Source organism: Cavia porcellus, unplaced genomic scaffold, assembly GCF_034190915.1.
Source record: "Cavia porcellus strain 051 isolate PalLab524CR breed Dunkin Hartley unplaced genomic scaffold, mCavPor4.1 scaffold_15, whole genome shotgun sequence".
NCBI classification, from domain to species: Eukaryota; Metazoa; Chordata; class Mammalia; order Rodentia; family Caviidae; genus Cavia; species Cavia porcellus.
This window is the reverse complement of record NW_026947498.1, coordinates 21,685,423-21,707,210: the sequence shown is the minus strand read 5'-3', so window position 1 is coordinate 21,707,210 and position 21,788 is coordinate 21,685,423. Positions and strand designations below refer to the sequence as shown.

General features: G+C 33.2%; 1 long non-coding RNA gene across 20 annotated transcripts in view; it reads left to right on the top strand.

Annotated features, from left to right (window-relative positions):
- LOC101787661 (uncharacterized) overlaps positions 1-21,788 on the top strand; it is a 432,599-nt gene that overhangs the window by 336,516 nt on the left and 74,295 nt on the right. For 16 of the 20 annotated variants that reach the window (XR_010039364.1, XR_010039368.1, XR_010039355.1 and 13 more), the window contains one exon: positions 19,954-20,562. The exons of the other annotated variants lie outside the window; for them this stretch is intronic. This is a non-coding gene — a long non-coding RNA (uncharacterized LOC101787661). The remainder of the gene's footprint in view (positions 1-19,953; positions 20,563-21,788) is intronic. 20 annotated transcript variants of the gene reach the window in all.

The following is a 21,788-nucleotide window of genomic DNA, read 5'->3' as shown; positions in this document are numbered from 1 at the left end:
TCATGGAAGTGATCCAACAAAATCCAAAATAAACTTTTTAATAATTTTTTGTACCAGATATCAAACTTTCAAACTTGAGCTTGCCAGGCAGATTCTTTGTTACTGAGCTGTATCCCCTACCCCTAAATAGGTAGCTTTTAATATGCTTTTACCTTTTGGACATTTAGACAACTTTATATGAAGTCTGTGTGCTCATTAGTCTGTTTCTGCTAGTTATACTTTCCTGAAAAGAATATTGCTTACATAACAGATATTTATGATTTGGGATTATATTGTTGTACTCAAATTATCTCTGTGCTATGAATCAAAGAAAGTGCATTTAAACTATGCAGAGAGTTCATTGTTTTGGGCCAAATGATGTAGCCTGTCCTACAGATATGGTAATAACTAAAATATAATCACTAATGGAGGAATTGCCTAAGAATTCTTTATGATAATATAGAGAAAGTTGTAAATGGTTTGATGAGAGAATAAAGATGGAACAAACGAAATGGTTTTGGTACAAGCGGTGGGGGCAAAGAAGTCATCAGAGGCCCTATAAACACTAAAAGCAGCAAATGATCCATAAAGAACACAGTAATATTTAATAATTGTTTTATAGTTTTGTTTACTACTTCAAAAAATGAGTTCTGAGAATAAAAACTTGAGGCATATTTAAATTATTAATCAGAATAAAAACCAGGAATTGATCATATATTATCCCTACTAAAGGAAAATTAAAATGATATAGCTATTTTAGATAAAGTCCAGGGATAGACAGGTTTTTAAAACCTAAAAACCAGTAACTCAAAGCTCTTATTCTAAACGTGAACATAGATTTTATCTGAAAATTGTTTATGTAAATAATTTGCTACATGAGAAATGTTCAGATAATTACACAAGTAACCAAACCGCACTTAAATCTTGTTAGAAATGTTTGTATTGTAATTCAGTTTTGATTCAATGTCAGAAAAAGAATGAATATTGTCTTTTAAGCAGAAAACAAAATAGGAAGAATAATTTTGGAGACTACAAGGCACTTTTATGTCTTATTTACCATTTATGATGTGATTGAAATCTTCCAAATAATATAACATCATAGAGCAATCCCTTCATGTTTTATTTTTGACTTTGTTTTTCTGTTTTTACTAATCACATAATACTGACATGAATTTTCAGGGTAATCTATAAGTAGACATTTTATGTCGAAAAATTACTATTCTTATTAAAGTATACTACTATTTTTAAAGAAATTGCACATATAGTTTTGAGATAATTTTCCTATCAGTCTTTGTACAGTTGAAGAAGATAATACAGAGAAAAGAAATAGAAGGTGAATAATGGGAAAATAGCTCAACTGTAAATAATGCAGATCATACGGAAAAAAGGGGAGAACGTCATCATAAATAAGAAAAATTGGTAACGAAAACAAAGGGAACTGAACATGTCCACAGGAGAGCTTACAAATGCCACTGGGCATTGACATATGTGTAGAGGAGGGAAGGGTATCAAGAGGAAGATGACACCACTGCTTTTTATTCTGGGTTAATTTTTCATCGGGATGCATATACCACAACTTCAGATTTCTTAAAAGAGAAGACATTTCGGATTTTTTTTTTAACTCTCACAAATGTGTTTTGCAGACCCATCCAAATTTACTCAACTACATTTTGATACAATTTGTCAACCTATACTGTAATTTTTTAAGTAACGAAATCAGCATGATAATTGTGCATCTGTGGTTAATTAGTGAAGTTGGTTGAATCATGGAGATAATGAAGCCAAAGCCCAAGTTTGATCCCTGTGTGGGCCAACAATTCTTGCTCCTTCCTGTGTCATAGACTACAGTTCAAACCTAGGCCAACTATCTTATACCTGCATGGCACTCAAAATAAAGAAACATGAGCAAGAGAAAGAGAAATCACCAGCAAGCCTGGAATCGATAGTGATGTGGCAATAGTGCTCCTGTACAAAGAGCAGCCTTGGTTATGCACTCAGTCTGTTACAAAGGACACAGAAAACCTTCTGTGGCCTCAAATGACACACTGAGGAATAAATAATACAAAGAATCACCTAAAGGGAGCATGGAAAGGAGCTAATTCATAACCACAAATTGAATCTACTTCAAATTGCAAAGGAAGCAAAATCAAAATCCCTGCTGTTCCCACAAGTTGATTTTTCTTCAGCAGACTCTGAGGGTTTTTAAGAAATCTGATAAGAAACACCCTGCAGCTTCCTGTGAGTTCTAACTCAACTGTGAAATAAGACAAAAAAAAAAAAAAGAAAAGAAAAGAGAAGGCAGATGAAAGGCAAAATCATACTTTTTTGGGGGGATAAAAAACTAGATTGGAAGATGCAGTTTAGACGAAAGGTAAGTGGACTACCTCAGTGAAAGCCACGAAGTTACAGAAATTTGTCCATCTATTCGGGCTAAGAAAACATAGATGTCTGAAAGGGAACCTGCTCCATTTTGCTGTGGTTTTTTTTGTTTTGTTTTGTTTTTTTGTTTTTTGTTTTTTGTTGTTTGTTTTTTCTGTGAGAAAATCATCCCAAAGGAAAAAGGAGGTCACTTTTTTTCTTACAATTGATCAATCAGATTAAGCCACTGATAAAATAAAACATGACTGAAAGCCCTGGATTGTTCCAAGTAGAAGAGAACCTCAGGAATGGAAAACTGTAGCGAATCTATTTCACTCCCACAGTTCTTAAAAACTGAATAAATGTCAAGAAACAAGGAGGGACAGGAAACAAGCCAGAAAGTATCATTTAGTCTGTGTGCTAGGCTTTGCTGATAGTCTCTCAAATTTCTGAGTGTGTATGATGATATCAGCCATGTCATTATCATAAATTCTGTTTATAAGGAAACGTTTTGCTTAGAAATATGTATTTATCATAATGAAAAGGGTAACTTAAAGTTGAATATCTTGTAGAAATCATTCATTTTACTCACCGTCTTAGTCACTGTCTCATGCTGAGATGCAATGCTCAGTACTTATAAATTAAAGAGGAAGAGGTTTGTGTTGTTCCGTGTTTTCAGTCCATTGTTGGCTGGATGGAAGGCAGAGGCTTCATGGTGCAAGAGGCTGGTGGCAGAAGACACTCACATGGTGATGAGCAGGAGGCTTCTGGATGAAGGGAGGCCCCAGAAGGGAGCTATGCCCTTCAGTGATCCGCTGATCCCTGAAGCCCCTGATGATCCCCCTCTCCTCCAGCACCCAACAGCACACTCAGCAACTAACTGCCAGTGAATAAAGCCACTGATGGTGCAACTGAAACCTGCTAACCACTCACCTTTCAAAAGTGACCACTTAGTGCAGGAGAATTTGGGGGACCTAAAAGATAACCCTAACCAATTATTGTTGTCAATAAACTAAACTGTGTAAAAAGAGTCCAAAGAGATATCCCATTTTATAAAAGAAATCTTTTGTGTAACAGTCTTTTACAAGTTTCATGATGTGTTCTGTTTGGAGATTCATAGTGCACTTCAGCTCTTCAAAGGCTTTGTCAAAGTGTCCCAGTGTTTTCCCATGTACTGATAGGGAATTCTGTGTAATTGATTTTTGGTAAATTAAAGTTTAGAAAACACTGATTCATACTAGGCTATTTGTAGTAAGATCTTTTTAGATGTAATCTATTACTAATGACGAGTAGAGAATCTATCCTTAAGTTATACTTCCACATTTGTCAATTTTTTTCAGGAAGTTATTTTAGTTAATGAAGATAATGGGTATAAACTTTGGTATAAAATTGGAATAGTTTGTAAGGAAAAATCTATCTTGGAAAATTAAGTTTGCTATAAATGTGTGACAGTAAGACAGTCATCCCTGCTTTGATAGAGCTGACACTCATGTGGCAAGGATACTCCTCCACTTCTGAAGCCTTTTGTTAAAAACTCCTACAGACATAAATGAGTAAAACTGTTTTCAAAGCCCCAAAATAAGAGGATTTTGATTGGCTAACCATGTATTCTTTTCAGGGAAAAGGTTATAGCAGTACAAAACCTGTTAACTTACTAACAGACTTTACCATTATGAAAGCAAATCATTAAATGTTACTGTTTTAATAATTTTTGTAATATTTTTCTTTTCAGTCCAATTCTCTGCCCCAAGAAAATTTCTAATAATCAATTCATCTTAGTTAATTGTCTTTAGCTCATTACCATCGTATGACTGAATATAACTGAATTTTCTGTCATTAGAACATTAGAATCAGTATATACATTTCATATTTTGAACTCTAAAACTCCTATGCTTATCATAATACTTTTACTACATGTGTCATTTTGTCTAAATATAAGGTTTCATTATAATCATCAAGTGCAAACACACTTTTATCTAAACCCCATATGTTTTTAATCATCTTGAATTAATATAGATTACCCTAGATTCACAATTTTCCATCAAAATACTAAGTTGTAATTACTATTTAAAAAAGTGGCACTGTGGCCTTATAGGATAATTATATGTTTTCTTTTGGCTTTTCTAGATTTCTAATTTTCCTTAAATGATGTTGAATTGCAGAGTAATTAAAAATTTAGGAAAATGTAATATCAGACAACATTGTATATTTTAAATAATAAAATTATATTTAATCAAGTTTAAGTGGGTATTTTGTTTGAAAATCTGTAAGAATCTTACATGTCATTTGTGGCTTACCCAATTTTTTAATTTTCTTTGTATATAAGCATTGATCAAGTTTCAATCTCCAAGCCTAACTTTCCATTGGAAGTAGATAGAGATATTTGGACTTTGGTGAGATTCAAATTATTCTTCATAGATTCATTTTGATCTTTGAACAAGTTATTAACAAAACATTCAACTGAATCTAAAATGAAAAATTTAATTGAGAAGTTTCAAAATTATATAAGAAAATCTATAAATAAAAATACTTGATAAGCTAACTATTACTAGCTAGGTATGGTGACACATGCTTATAACTCTAGCACTTACTTAGAACCCTGGCACTTAGAAACAGAAAACTGTAAGTTTAAACTCACTCTGGACAATACAGTGACTTAGTGAGATTCTGTCTCACTAAAAAATAAAAAAGGCATAAGCATAGATCCAAATGCAAAATTTAATTACCAGTCTCCCTTCTGCCCCACAAAACAAATAAAAAATATTCTAGGCTTTTGTTGAAGAAAATGATCATAGAGAACAATTTTTATACAACATTTTATGACTGGTATGTTGATAAAACTGAATTCACCTCGCATGCTTAATGGATGACTTCACAGAGGTTATCATAAAGTAGAACTTCAAACAGTCTACGTATCCTCTGTGCAAAGCAGATAGTACAAATAATTGAGATTTAACAAACTCAAAACAATTTACCTCTTCTTTTCAGTGAATTTACTCCTTCCCCAAAATAATTTTATTGTTTTAATATACATTGAAGAACAGTATAAAAACAAAAGTAATTTTATGTTGTATTTTATACCTAAAGCTGCTACCTACATTAGGCAGATGGGTTGAGAGGACAAATCAGCTAGAGAGAAAAAAGGAGAAAACAAAGAGAAGCAGAAAGAAAAAAGTGCAACAGACTACTAAGTGAAGATTATTTTTAAAGGCATGCTGGACCAAAAGGCATGATGGCATACACACTTGTAATCCCCGCAGTGGGGAGCCTGAGGCAGGAGGACTGTGGGGAGCTGGAGGCAGCCTGAGCTATGTAGTAAAACACTGTCTCAAAAAATAAAAACCCAAAACCAAACCACCAAGGAAAAACAAAAACAGAATCGCATGTGTGCTGAAGAAAACTAATCCTTAAATAATCAAATGATCTCGGTTCCTGAGTTTTATATCAAATACAAATTAGTTTAAATATAACTGACTTTCGGTTTATTGACTTATAGACAAGAATAAGAGCACTTGTCCTACTCAACATTTAAAGATGTTAGGTGACAAAATATATGTAACTATATTATCATATGAACATATAGTAATGACATTATTATTGACCTTATAAAGGAATACTGGGTAATTTTGAAGATAGCTTATTTGTTAACAAATAATCTTCAATGAAGTATAAAGCTTCCATGCCTAAAGCAATGTGACTGGTAGGCCATTGTATTTTTTGCTAACCATGTACTGGATAAATTCTAACACCTTTGAGTTTATTCATTTAATCCTTTCAGCAACCCACCAGATAATTGTTGCCATTACTCTCACTGAAAAGGAGAGAAAGCACATACCTATTGATTAAATGATTTATCCTAGGCTACAGCACAAATAAGGTTTCAGGTAATCTCGTCTGCCCTCAGTCTCAGCTGGGCAATCTCTTCTACAGAATTTATTCACAGTTTTACAGCTTCTGCTGAAATTTATGATGTTAAAGGAGGAGTGTTTTTTGTTGTTGTGATCATCATTGTGGGAAAAAAAATCCTTCCATAATAACTATAATAACTCCAGTTTTCAAAAAACATTTCATTGAATTAATGACAGTTATCTCTTGTTGATAGCAAGCAGGGTTATCTAGAGCAACAACAATATAAAAATTTATACTTCTATTATAAATAATGAGATTAATAATTTGGGGAAATAATAATGAAAACAATAGGAGTGGTAACTTATAAATTCTGAAATAGAATGGAATTTTACAAATGTAAACTTAGATGCTCTGTACTATAATCTAATTTTATAGTATAATCTTTTATAGTATAATATCTAAGCAATAAGCTTTTTGAAACGAAACATACATTCTATCTCAGCATATGTAAGAAATTCCTGTGCACACACATGCGCATGTTACTGCTTCAGAAGCTCAAGCTAGTTAAATAGATTCATTTTCCACAACCCGGAAATAATTTCTGGAAGCAACAATACCTGCAATTATACCTAGTGAACACCAACACATTGTTCTTGAATAAAGCAAATGCAGTTAAATATTCAACTCTATGAAATTATGTTTGCCAAAAACAAGTTTGATTTCTAGTTATTGGATGTTTTAAACCACAATATTTACTCAGCAGTATGTTTATACCACATACTACTTTAGGTTTTGCTGACTACATTCTTTCTTTTAATAGCTTAACAAACAGGAAGATATTATTTTTTTAATTGAGAACATTATAATTTAAAATACATTTTTAACTGTAAGTACACAGATACATGCTTCTCTTTTTATATCATTTCCATTTTCCTATAATGAGGAAAAGAAATTGCAGGATTTGCCATTAGAAGTTCATTTCGAAATTACCTTTCAAATGTGGTCAAGATATTTAGTTTGCTTTGTAGTACATTTAAGTTATTTTATTAAAACTTCACAACCAATAATTATTTTAGGTACATGTATAATATATATCATAACCTAGATTCAACATTTTGTTTGTTTCTATCTTCTATCCAGCATGGAATATTAGTTCCTGTGGGCTAAATAGACATCACATTGAAGGCTTACTTCTTTTGTAGTGTTCTAGATAGTATCAAACTGTCAAAGGTCAGATTTCAAGTGTAAAACATTTCAACTATGCGATTTTTATAATACTCAAAATGTTACAAAATTTTTCCTAGTTTTTAGTATCCAGGTGCACAAAAAGCTGTTTTAGATTTTTTTCACCCTTTGTCATTGACCTTTTAACATCTGTTCTCAATCATGAATACACTTAATACTGTTGAGTGTGTATGACTTAACTGTCAAAATCCGAGGAAATATACTTGACCTCAGGATAAATAATTTTCCAATGGGATGTTTTTATCTTCATGTCTTACTCTTTTTACAAAACATAGACTTATTTCCTTCATAGAAATTTGCACATAAAAAGACTAATTATTTGTTAAATATTGAAGAGGTGAAGACCACCTTGACATTAACAGTCTGATTATCTGTATTCTCTTTTGGGCCACACAAGATTAAGTTCCACAGATGAAGAGTCAACAGATGTGAAAAGGCTGACACATTGATAGGAATAAAAAATATAAAAGCCAATGAAGTCAGTAAAATCAGGGAGTTGATACATGCACCTAACACATTTTAACTCTTTTTTTTTTCATTCCTTTCCCTACCCTTCCCTCTCCCATTTGTCTGTCTCTTGGTCACTTTCACTTTTGCATATGTTTTGTTCTTGTTTTCTATTATCTATTATTCTGGTGTTGCTTTATTTAAATTTGAGATTCTCGTATAAAAGAGATCATGTGATATTTAAATTTTTGTGTCTTATTTCACTTAACATTATGGTCTCACGGTACATGCATTTCTTACAAATGACTCAAGATTATCCTTTTGTTATTACAGAGTAATACACACCTTCTTTTAAATTTTTATTTTGATTCAGGGTCTCAGTAAGTCACTAAGTTGCCCAGACAGGCCATGAACTTTAGGTTTTCCTGCTTCCGTCTCCCAAAGAGCTGTCTGCCTGGCTTCATTCATCTTTCTACATCCTTTAACACTTCCTCCATTATACTTAGCCATTGGTTGAACATATTCATCCAGTACAGAGAAAATCCCCTATCAAATAATCCAGTTGCTACAAGGGAGTAATTGGAGTAATTAGAGGTATTTTCCATGCTGAGGGTCATGTTTATTTCTGCAATACAGTGATTCTACCACAGAAAAAAAAATTTAAAAGAAAAATTGCATCTGTAGTGAATATACACTGACTTTTTTCTCATTGTTATCCCCTAAATGATGTAGTGTAAAAACCACTTCTTACGTTGTATTTGGTAATGTAAGTAATCTAGAGAGGATTAAAGCCTAAGGGAGGATTGTGTAGATTATTTACAAGAAGTATGTTATTTAAAATAAGATTTTGCAGATTTTGGTTATTTCTAGGGACGTCCCAAAGTGGACCCCCCATGAATACAGATATTTCACTATATCATCCATTATTGCCCCAGACCGGGAGTTGGCTCTTAGGTTGGCAGGGATACCCCATTTTCCACTTCTGTCCAGCGGCCTTACACTCACTTCTTGTGATAAAAATTACAATGGCACATGTTCCTTTAATATCAAGTCAAGAAGAAACCCTGCTAGTGTTTTCCATTAAGTAGAAAGAAATGTCTAGGATATTTATAATTTTGTTCCTTAACTCTTAAGAAAAGCTTCCATTTTGCTAAATGGAGGTCATTAGAGCCCTTTGTTCCCTTTGAGATCTGAAATTACTCAATAACATAAATTGTGACTCTAAATGGTCAAGAGATTTCAAGACTGCCATGCTTAATATGTGAGCCTGATTTAGGATAAAAGCTAGGAAATAAAATATCATGCATAGTTAACATAATGCTCTTCTTTAAATCGCATTCATAAGGAAAAAATTATCGGTTTGTAACATTTTGAACCAAATTAATTTTAAATTGACTTTATTTATCACTTCTCACTTTTAATGTAGCACTAGAATGTTTTGAAATCTCAGAAAACTGAGTGTTTATAGCATGCACTTTGGATTTATTGGCTTGATTGTTCCTGAAATCACAAAACAATTTATTTCAGGCCACTATAATCTAGTTTATATGGTTTCAACAGGTTGATATTGATAATCAGAATTCTGAAATCAACCAAACTCCCAATGAGGTTGCCAGTTACTTAATGATCACATCTCTGGATCTGAAAATGTCCAAATATGCAAAAAGAACAAAAGAACATTAACATTGTTTAGTATATATTCTTATGTGGAAAATTCTACATTAAAATCTTTAATTTGGAAAATTTTAAACTGACATTTCCATCCATAGTAACTGCTTGAATAACAGCAGTATCATTGAAAGATTCTAGAATATTCACTTATAGGAATTTAAAGTCTCTATTATAATGTCTTCAAGCATAATTTATGAAAGATGTTATTTTTCATAAAGGTAAGAATTCCTTTGGGAGCATACTCTTTTTTATATGATCTCAGTGGATTATGATAACTTCAAAAACATACAAGTTATTGGCTACTTTCTTCAACTCATCAAGATGTTACTTTAAAATTTTAAAATTTAATTATGAATTTAATTTTAATTAAAATTTTAAATTTCTCTTTGTACTTGATTTTTTTCTTTTGACTTAAGTAGTGTAGTTTCAATGTACTTGTTACTGGCACTGAGTGCTTTTTTATTTTTGTATTGTTACTGTGACCCTTGACTCTCTGACCTTGCAGGTTTTCTCTATAACCACAATATGTCACACTGTTTCTCAGGTATTTTTTTTTCAACTATTTTTCTAATTCTTTCCTAGCTGCTAGTCTAAATGATTTTGAATCTTTCAACTGGTTTAGCTCATAAAATTTGCTTTTTTCATGAACCTCAACATAGGACAATCAAAGGTGCCCTGTAGAGACAGTATTGATCCTCAGTACAACTGTGAGCAAATTTAAATGAACGATAATCTTGGGAAGATGCCTTAGTCAGTTTTCTACTCTAGACTAAGCTCTGCATTTGAACAGTAAAAGTACTTTGTTCTGAGTGGTGTGATAAAGGAAAACACAGATGGAAGACGGTTAGGGAGCTGATTCTAAATGAAATTGTTAGCAACTTTGGAAATAGAGATGTTTAAGAAGAAAAAAGAAAAAGAGAAAAGGGAAGCAAAACTGAATCATGAGACAGCACTAGGGTAAATACATAAATAAATAAATTTAGCTCAGCGGTCAGCAAACTACAGTTTATGGGCCAAGTCCAAGACTTTTTTTGAGCAGTCTATTCACTAAGACTGCTTTTTACACTGATTTGGGGGAGAAAAAAGTTCTGATGTAAAGGTTGATGAAATTAAAATTTCCCTTTCCAAAAATAAAGTTGTATCAGAACCCTGCTGCATTCTTTCACTTGTAGATTGGCTATGACAGTTTTTATGTTGCAAGAGCAGAGTGGGCAGTTGGGACAGAAACCATATGACAAATAGTACATGAGACATTTATTATCTAGCTCTTTACAGAAGATTGTAATTTCCCAATTTAGAACATTCTCTTGAGCTAATTTTCCTAGATCTTTGTTTATTGAATACCAATGTAGAATTTTATCCAGATAAGCCATTAGCATCTCCTGTCTTCAGATTTTTCCATTTGAGTTTTTCTTTATAACAACATACGGCATGTGCAAATAATCAGAAGAAGCAGTTACCTAAGTCTGTTTGTTATTTAAAAATACAATCAACTGTTTGAGGTAACTGTAGATTCCTGTGCAGTTATAAGAAATGAGATACCATGTATTCTTTGTCCAAGTTTTCTTAGCAGTAAAATTTTGAAAACTACAGTAATATATTACAGTCAAGATACTGACACCAATTCTGTCAAAAAGCAGAATATTTCCATCAACATAAAGATTTGTAAAGTTATGCTTTTATAGCCAGACCTATTTTCTTTCCAGTCCCATTCGTGCTTCAACCCTTTATCCACTTACCTACTTTCCATTTCTGTAATTTTGTCCTTTCAAGAATGTAAAAATGGAATCACACAGAATAACTTTGGGGTTTGATTTCTTTAACTCAACACAGGTCTCTCAAAAATCATCCAAATTGTTGCAGTAGTTTGTTCTGTTGTATATATTCTATGGTATCCACTGACCAGTTTGTTTAAGCACTCATCAGTTAAAAACCATCTGAGAGTTGTTCTGGCTTTTGGATACTGTGAATAAAGCTCACATAAGCATTCAAATTTTCATTTTTGGGGAATAATAGCAAGAGTCACGTTGCTGGGTCATATCTAAAATTTTTGTTTGTTTGTTTTTGTTTTTCTATTTTCTTTTTTGGGATTAGGAGTCAAAGTCAGGGTCTTGCGCTTTTAGGCAGGCACTGCACCACTGAGCTATGTCCTGGGCCCTTTTTTTTTTTCAAATAATCTACTAGAGTTACCCTAGTGACTGTACCATTTTAAATCCTCATTAGCTATATGAGTTATCTAATATATTATATATCACAATAGTGTTATTTTTGTAGTATTTAACTCTCAGTAAATATGTTCAGATACCACTATTTCTCCTCATGCATTTTCCTAATGTCTCATAATTTTTCAGCATTCTCCAGTGTGTTCATCTGACATCCACCTATGGTTTTGGATGAGATGTCTCTTCATATATTTGGCCCATTTTCCTTTCAGATTGCTCTCCCCGCCCCAGTGGTATCATTACACTTGCTGTATGCTGGTCCTTTGCCAAGTGAAGATATTCTCTCCCAATTTGGAGTTTGCCTTTTTAACCTTTTAAAGAGGTCTTGGAGGAACAACTTTCTTTTTAATTTTCATTGATCAATTTATTAATTTCTTGATGAATTTTAATTTTGATGATTTAGAAACTATTTGCTGAGCTGCAAATTGCAAAGGTCTGCCTTTATGTTACTTTCTGAAAGTTTTAGTCTTCTGTTTCACTTTGTAGTCTGTTCTTTACTGAATTAATTGGAGGAGTGAGCAATTTTGTGTGTGTGTGTGTGTGAGTTGTGTGTTTGCCTGTGGATATCCAATCAGGTAAGCCTCATTTTTTGCAAAGTCTATCTTTATGTAACTGGTTTTGAATCCACCAAAAAATTACTCCAATATACATGTGTGAGTATCTGTTTTTCCACCACCACTGAACAGTTGTGATTAGTACCCAGCAATAATCAATTGTTACACTTATTAATTCTATTGCATTATATACCCTATCTGGCATTTATTATACTGATATTCTCTTATACAGTCATAAAATTAGACAACTAATTCTTGCCAGAATTTGTCCCAGAATTATTTTAGATATTCTATTCCCTTTAGATTTCCATATTAAAAAGTAGAATAATTTTACCCATACTTAGAAAAATACTCAAGGAGATTTTCATAGAAATTGTACTAAACCTGTGTATCATTTTGAGAAGAACTGACAGTTTAAGTGTGCTGAGATTTGCAACTCATGAAAATGATATTTGTCTCCAGATGGCTTTGCGTTCTAATCATAATCATAATTTTGTACTTTTCAATATACAAATCTTATTTTTTAAAGATTTATATCTATTTCATTTTCAAGTAACTGTATATAATATTCCTTTTTCCTCCTGCTTCCTCCTCTGCCCTTCCTCATCCCTTCCCCTCCCTTGTTGCTCCTCCTTCTCCTCCTCTTCCTCTTCCCTCTCCTCCTCCTCCTCCTCCTCCTCCTCCTCCTCCTATCTCCCCTTTTTCTATTTCTTCTCCTAGCTGGAAGCTACAGCATTATGTTTAAAACGCCATGTGTGGGCATTCTAACCTTACTGAGGAAAGCATTTAGGTTTCCAACAATAGTGTAATGTGAATGTTAAAGCTTTTATTTGTTTTGTACTAAGCTTTATCAAATTGAAGAAATTCTCTATTCCTAGTTGTCTGAATGTCTTTAATCAGGGGTGGGTGTTGAATTTTGTCAAATGCCTTTTCCTCATGTGATTTTTCTCATTTAACCTGGTAATGTGGTCAATTACACTTGCGGATTTTTAAATATCAAGCTGGTCTTGCATACCTAGAGGAAAATTATCCTAGACATGGTGCGTATTATTTTTAAGTACGCTATATATAAATATTTGGTTATGTTTCATTAAGGCTTTTGTATCTGTATTAATAAATGATGCCAACCCATTTCCATTTGTCCTTCTCATACTATCTTTTCTGTTTTGGGTATCCAGATAGCATTAACTTCAGAAAAGGAAGTGATCAAGGAAGTGATATGTGCTTCCTTAATTTTTATTTCCTAAAAAATATTATATACATTTGGTGATAAGTCTTCTTTAAATATATTTGAGATTATCCAATGAGAATGGTCCTGGAGATCTCTTTTTGAGAAAGTTGTTAAATTACAGATTCAATTTCCTTAGCGCTGATGTGGCTATACAGTGATGTATTTTATATTGTGTGAGTTTTTGTACGCTGCTTTTTGAAAAATTGGCCCATTGCAACTAAAGTGTTTAGAGTGGTTGAGAGTTTTGCTTAATTATTTTATCATATTTGTAAGTTATCTAGTGATGTCTGTTTCATTTCTAACAATGATAATTGGATCATCTTTTTTATTAATAAAATTGGCAGTTCTCTAATTTTTCTAGCTAGTAAACTCCAGCACTATTGTCTTCATATTTTCAGTTGAATTTGTTTGTGGTCTTATCATTTTTCCTTCCTTGAATATTTTAGGGGTTTTTTGGTCTTATGTCTTGGTCTTTGAGTTTGGAGTTCTCATTACTGATCTGAGACTTTCACCTTCTATAATGTATATATTTAGAATTGGTAATTTCCATTTGGACACTGCTGTAACTGTGAACCATAAATTTTGTGATACATTCTATTTACATTTTTATCCTCCCCAATGTTTATTTAATTCACTTTAGAGCCTTCTTTGCTCAATGGGCAAAGAGACCTAGGCTGATTAGCTTCTAAGTGTTGGAGATTTTCTTATTATTTTTCTGTTATTAATTTCTAGTGTGATTACACTGTGGTCAGAAAACCCTCTGTGTATGATTTCAGTTATTTTTAATGTGTGAGATTCCTTGTGTTTCTAGGATGTATAATCTTGTAATACAGTACCATATAGTATAAACTAGAGTAACATAGTTTAGACATTTGAATATTTTGTCCTTTGGTTAGACAGTATGTTTTATAAATGTGTAATGGATCCTGCTGATTGCTGAGATCTATATACTTTTTTTGGATTATTTTTCTTGTCAGTTATTGAGAGAGGCATGTTCAACTATGATTCTGGACTTATCTTTTTTCTTCTATTTTACTAGTTTTTGTACTTCTTAATATACAGCCTTTTGTTTAATATATACTATACTGACAGTGTTGTAATGTTCTCTTGTTGATTATTTCTCTTATTTTACAGTGTCTTTATTTGTGATAATTCTCGTTCCTTTGCAGTAAGCTTTGCTCCATATTGGTAAAGGTATTCCTACTTTCTTTTGATTAATATTCGTAAGATACATATTTTTCCATTCTTGCATTTTTGATCCATGTATATATTTATATCTGAATTGAGTTCATCATAGACAGCATGTAATTTAGCCTTGTTTTTGAATCCACAGTGCAGGTGTCTTATCATTTCATTTGTGTCCTCATACAATTTATATGGAATTTAATTACTATTAATTTTGGGTTTAAATTTAACCACTTTATTCTTGTTTTGTTTGTTTTTTCTGTTTTTAATTTCTTTCTTATCTTTCCCAGTTATATGAACAAGCTTTGAAATTTTTAGAATTTTTAAGTATCTAATATTTTTAGTGTATTTCTTTCTTAGGGTTTGCTTTTATAGTAATATTACATACACAACAGTTCACAGTCTACTGCTGTCTTCACTTTACCAGTCCAGTGAAGTACAGAACCAAGAGCCATGTACAATACGTGTATAATATTTACTTTACATATTTTAGAGCTATGTAAGATTGTGCTACATTATTTATACCATCAATCATAATTTACCAAACTTCAGGGAAAGTCTATCATATTTACTCATATTTGTGCTTGTTGAATTATTTTTTACTTTGTAAAGTTACAATTCCCCTTTTTTGTTATCTCCTTTTTGTTTAGATAATTTCCTTAGACATTCATAAAAAAATACACCTGCTGGCCACAAATTTTGTTAGGTTTCCTTATCATGTAATATCTTCATTTCCATTCATTTCTAAAGGATATTTTCTGTCAATTTAGGGTTCTGGGTTGACAATTATTTCTTTCAGAAATTGGAAACATTAGTCACGTGTGGCAGCACATGCCTGTAATTTCTATGCAGGAAGCTGAGGCAGGAAGAATTGATGTGGGTTCAGAGCCACCCAGAGCTACAAAGTGAGCTTAAGGTCAACCTGGAGTGCATAGTGAGATCCTATCTCAAAACAGACAAACAAAAAAAGGATACATTTGTGCCCCTTCCTTTTGACCTTTATGATTTTGTTGAGATACCCACTATGCTAATTGTCTTTCTACTATAGATTAGTTATATTTTCCTCTTCTTCCTTTCAATATTTCTTTGTTTTTAGTTTTAATAATTTTGTTTATGATGTTTTAGTATGGATTTCTTTGGGTTTGGATTTGTGGTGTGCATAGCTTCTTGAAACTGTTTACTATTTGCTAAATTTGGTACGTTTGCAGCAATTATGTTTTGAGTATTTTGAAACCTTGCTCGCTTTCTCTTGTCTTTCTGGAATTCTAATGACAGTGTTTGATCTTTTATTATAGTTCCACAGTTGGCAAAGTCTGATTACCTTTGTTTTTCTTGCTTGTTTTTACAGTATATTTTATCTCTTATTAGATTGAGTCATTCCTATTATTCTATCTTCTAATTAACTGATTCCTATTGGTATTTTACTCATCTGTGACTATATCTATTGGCTTTTTATAGTTTTATTTATTGTATTGTATTATAAAATTTATATCAAGTTATTCTATCTTTGGTAATGTTTGTGTCTCAACAGTGTTCTCAATTGCTTATTAAAGTATTTTCATGATCTGATTAATGCTTTAGAATCTTCGTGATATAACAATATATTATTGTTTACATTACTGGTGTTTTTAAAAAGATCTGTTTAAGATCTTTCTATTTCTTTGTATGACAAGTGATTTTCAATGGAACCTGACTGTTTGGTTACTAGGTATGAAACTAATTCTTAAATATTGTTTAACCTGGATTCCCTTTACACCAGTCCAACACAGGTAGGGAGATGTACCAACTTCTCGCCACCCACTGTAGGTAAAAGCATAGGTCTTCCTGCTGAGCTGCCACTGCCACTGACATGGAAGAGCTCCTCCTTTCTTCTAGATGAGGGTGACAGTTTCTACTCCTGAATAGTTTTCTACTGCTGTCTCCTTAAAGAGCATTGATTTGTCACTCCCTGGATAGAAGTGGTTTATTACTGTTTCTATAGTAGTCTCCCAGACCTCAAGGGTACAGAAATATGGAATTGTCTTGTTCCTTCTGGGCAGCATCTAACATTGCATTTCTCTACCAAGCATCCTCTGATACCACCTAAGTGAAGGTCTGGGTGCAGCAGTGAAGGGTGCCTCATTATTACTGAATTGGCATGGAATCCCAGGCTCCTGGTGTAGTGTCCATCTAGATTGCATGGAAAAGAAGAAACTTGTTACCTAACACTGGCCTCCAACCCCTGCCAGAAGAAAGAGTTTCCCAGATTCTGAGACTGACACCGTTCTTTAGGGCAAAAGCTTTACAAGGGTCAACATTTAGATTTACCAACCTGGTATTTGCAGGTGTGGGTTGGCATGGGTCTGCAGTTTTTCTGTGATGTTTGATTACAGGAAGAGTTTTTGTCTCTCAGTACTTTCAGTCTTTGTAGAATACTTCATAGACAACTCCTTTCTTGGTCCTTTTGTTAAAGAAACAGGTCTCTTTCTCTGCATTTCTCTTTCTCTCTGTTGATATTTCTGGATTCAAGCTCAAAATATTAGATACATATGGCACAAATAAAACTGAAGGAAGTCACCACCATGCCATTCCTCAATTTCTGCACTCTTCGGCTGTTTTTCATCATCATCTCCTCATCTTTTAGTCCCTTTATATTTCTTTTATATATAATGTCTAGAAAGTTCTTGTACCTATCGTGAGAACTAAGAAAAACCATGTCTATTATATGTGCCGGAAAGCAAAATTTCCTTTTTCTTTTAAATCATTTTTTCCTTAATTTGAGAGGGATGCCCAAAATTTTTGTATTAATTTTTTGAAGGAAGTTAAAGAAAGGCATGCAAAACTTGTTAATGAGCTTTATTTGAAAAAAAGAAAAATTCTGGAAGTGAAAACATCTCCATTTGTAATTTATATTTTGAGGTCCATTTTCTTTCTACTTACCAATTTCTACCAGTTTATTGATTAATTTGTTCTCCAGTAAATACTTTCTTGAGACCTGTGTTGAGCTTCACTTGAAATTATGTATTGAGTAATTCCTACATGGGTGCCTTATCCACTTGGTTCACTGCTGTTACTCTGTACTTATCGTGACTCATCACACACCAATTCTTAACATCTAATGGACAAAGTAATTAGTACTTAGAGTTTAAATTTTCCATAAACATGGGACCTGTGTACCTGCCATATTTGATTTTTTGTCTTATATTCTTTATATGATTTAGAGACTAGCAATATTTTTTCCAGAATTTTTTAACATAGAGAAATGCAACTTAAATTTTAATGTATGTGCAAGGTCATGTTTTGTGGTTTGGAACTGAATATATTTTGAATTATAAATGGGAAGAACCATAATGGTCCAGATATATGTATGTGCATGTGTGTTCACTGCTATTGCTCCAAAATAAAGTGAGCTGGAAGATACAGCACATAGAAGGACCACAAGGCAGTTTTAGAATGTTTCACAGATTCTTAAATTTTTTAATAATTTTATTTTATTAAGTAAGTCATAGTTTGATTATCTTTTTAAACCTTTGTCATGTATTTTCCTTTGTGCATGCCATATGTGGGGATAGATAAAAATCCATCTGGGTAAGGAACTGAATATATATTTTTTTAAATTTCTTATAAGCATAATTACACTTTAAATAAGGATTTTCCAATTGTTGCAAAAAATGTTAATGCAGTAGAGGACATGGTTCTTTTTAGCGCTACTCAGAGTGTTTGGCATAAATACTCCCAATGCTTGCCTTCCTACTTGGCTTTAGATCCTGCTTAAGAAAATTGTGAAAGATTTAGTTCACTCAACTTTTGTTAGAAAGTATGGAAATATTTGTACATGGGAACTTTCATTGCATGCTAGAATGGAAATTCATTGGGGAGGGGAGAGCCATTTCATTTTATGACCTAAGAGCTATTGATAATTCTCCTTGCATATTTCAAAAGCATCTTTCATGCCACACAGGCACACTATAGCAAGTGAAGGCACAGAAACATGTGTCAGTCTCAGCAAACTTGCATAGCAGCTGTACTAGGTACTGATGAGGATAACCACAGGACCCAGTTACAGGGTTTTGTGTGGTAGAAGACACAACTAAGCTCTCTTGGGACCACTTTGTTGGCAATTTCAGCAATAATGCATCCCCGTTGTTCCTACTGGATATTGTGACTGAGTAGGACAAAATTGGTGCCAGATAAAAATCACAAAGTAATAAAAAGCCAAAAGAAAACTCACAAATTAGTTTCAAGCCTTAAAGTGAAAAATTAAAACAAATGTCCCGGGCTCGTTGCGTACACTTGTAAAGAAAAGGAGACAGAAGAAGCGATATGTCTTTAATGAAGGAAACTTGCGGGGCATTCAGTCTTTTCATTTGAAAGCCATTTGGATGTGTTGAGGAATAAAGTTGCAGAGTAGGCATGTTAAAACCTTTATTTGCTACTTTTGGTAGAAAAGATTTTTCCCCCTGTTAACTACAAGAAGCCAGAGTTTTTCTGTGCAAACGAAACAGGCGTTGCAAGAATCAGATTCACTTTGGACGACTCTTCACATTCCAAGTCATCATTGCATTAGGCAGCACAATTCCATCTCTGGTTGATGGGCAGAAAAAGTGGGCAGCTTGCCAGGTAGACGTTTCCATGACTCCCAGCCCCCAAAGGTGATGCGTTTTTCAGCTAATTCAATGAACAGTGGGCTGAACTTTGGGTCTAAACGAGACAATAGCTGCCTTCGCAGTATCAGCAGAATGGTTGATGGGAATGCACTCTACATTTGGCAGAGAATCATGTGACCTTACGACTGAGATTTTGTGATGGTGCCAACGGAGACTTGGAAAGCAGCAACGGTCCTGACTTTTTTCTTTTTTTCGAGCATGGCTCAGAAAATGGTGGATCTTAATACTTGACTTTAGCCAGACTCAGCAAGCAACTGAGCTTTGAAGCACAACTTCGCCTTTATTCTGGGTTTTTGGCAGGCCACCAGGAGGCTGTCCCTTTCACGCCTGATAAATTCTGCTGCTTATGTCCAGAGAGTGAGAGAGAGAGAGAGAGAGAGAGAGAGAGAGAGAGAGAGAGAGAAATAATAACAATATTGAGGCATAACAAATGCATTTTAAAATTTTATATTTTGGGTTTTTTTTGCCTTTACGGACTTTTTAATTGTTAATATGCTTTTTTGCTTGCTGAAGAATCCAAGTAGTTGGGTTATTTATTTATTTATTTTTTGGTTTATAATGAACAGGCATTTGAACTGGGCAAACAGGACAGCAGCAGCAGAGAGCATGAGATCATTACAGCCCTGTAGCAAACTGGCATCCTGCCTTTTCGCCACTTTGGTTCGGGAGACAAACGTGTGCAATCCTCATTTCTAAAGTCAGCACAGCCTGGAAGGATTCCTGGTCTCTCCCACCTTCTACCATTCTGCTGCCAGTGACGGCAAGGATTGGTGCAGTTTCTGCGCAGTGCTTTGTGCCTGGAATACCGAGAAGGAAGAAAAAGAAGACAAGCATGCTGGTTCTTCTTTTCTAAGAAATAACAGGAGCCCTGAAGAAAAAAAAAAGTCTGAGTTTGTCTTACTACGTTCAAGAGTTCTGAAAAAAGAGAGAGATGCTCCTGCTCAAAATCAAAAACAAAAACAAACAAAAATCCAATCCAAAACAAACCAAAAAAAAAAAAAAAAAAAAAAAAAAAAAGCAAACATTGGCTTATATAACTGCAGAGACATCGGGCTTTCTAAAGCAGCTTCTTAAGGCAACATAACCAAATGGGCCTTCTTTATTTTTACTATTTCAAAAACTATGGCATGATTAGCAATACATTGCAGGTGGTGAAAGCGCACCTTTCATATCAGGTATAACTTTTTGTTGTTTCTTCTTAAGCCTACTGTTATATAAAAGAGGATCCTTGAACTTTCAATTTACTCTTATTTAACTCGTCCCCCACTTTACTCTAAACTTTTTCCTTTTAACTTTCTTACTCTAACCCTAAAGTAAAAATAGAAAAAATCTCTATGTAAATGCTTTTTAAATTTTTGTGATACACAGAAATTCAGAAAGACACTAATGTGTCATCCGTGCTTTTTGTGTCCAGCGTTAGTTTTGCTAAGAAACGTGAGTGTTTAGACCTGGTGGTTAAAGAGAGCAAAATCTTTCATGTGTTTCACAATTAGGAATGTGAAAGAGGAAACTTTTTGAACTTCTGAAAAAGGATCACACTAGAATGTACATTAACCTAGTGATAAATAAAATTAGTTTGAGAGAAGTTATACTTAAATTATTTACCAGGATTTGAGTATTACAGAAACAGATATGAAAAGATCATGTTCTCAGTTGCTAAGTAGAAAAGAAGCTTGCTCCTGAATAATGCTCTCTTTTAAAATACATTTAAAAAGAAGTATTTGTCCAAGAGCAGTTGCAAAGAGGTTGGAAATATCCATTAAGTATTTTGTAGAAAAAGTACAAACAAACTTGATTTAACTTCACAGCAATGTATTGGCTCAGCACATAACTGCACTGCGTTCTAATTATTTGTAGAATTAAATTGTTAAGGAATTTAAGCATTTTATCTAAAAAATGCAGTTTTACCTAGTTCCATGTGAAAGGATTAGCAGATGCATTCCACTTATTTTAGTTTTGATAAAAATGCTTCTAAACATGTATAGAACTGTTCAAAATGTGAAAATGTTTTTTGAAAATACAGCAGATATCTGTACAGTCTATATTTTCATGTAATCGATTGATGCTATATTTTATGTAAAATAATACATTTTATTTAAATTGTTATATGCTTAAAATCATACTGTTTATATTAAAAGTATGTAGGATAAACAAAGAGAAGTATAGAAATGTTGAATTTTGTCTTCTATTTCGTTCTATGAAAAATTTATGAGAAATTATAAAATCCCTATATAATGAGAACATTTAAATAAAATATTTTCCACTTTATTGCTTACTGTTAGCTAATTATTTACAAAATAGCTCTTGTTCTTTCCTGTGCCTCAGCTAATGGAGAGCCAAATTTGAAAGACTTGATTAATTTTGATAAAACTGTTTGCCTGTTTCAAGATACTTTAGGTAA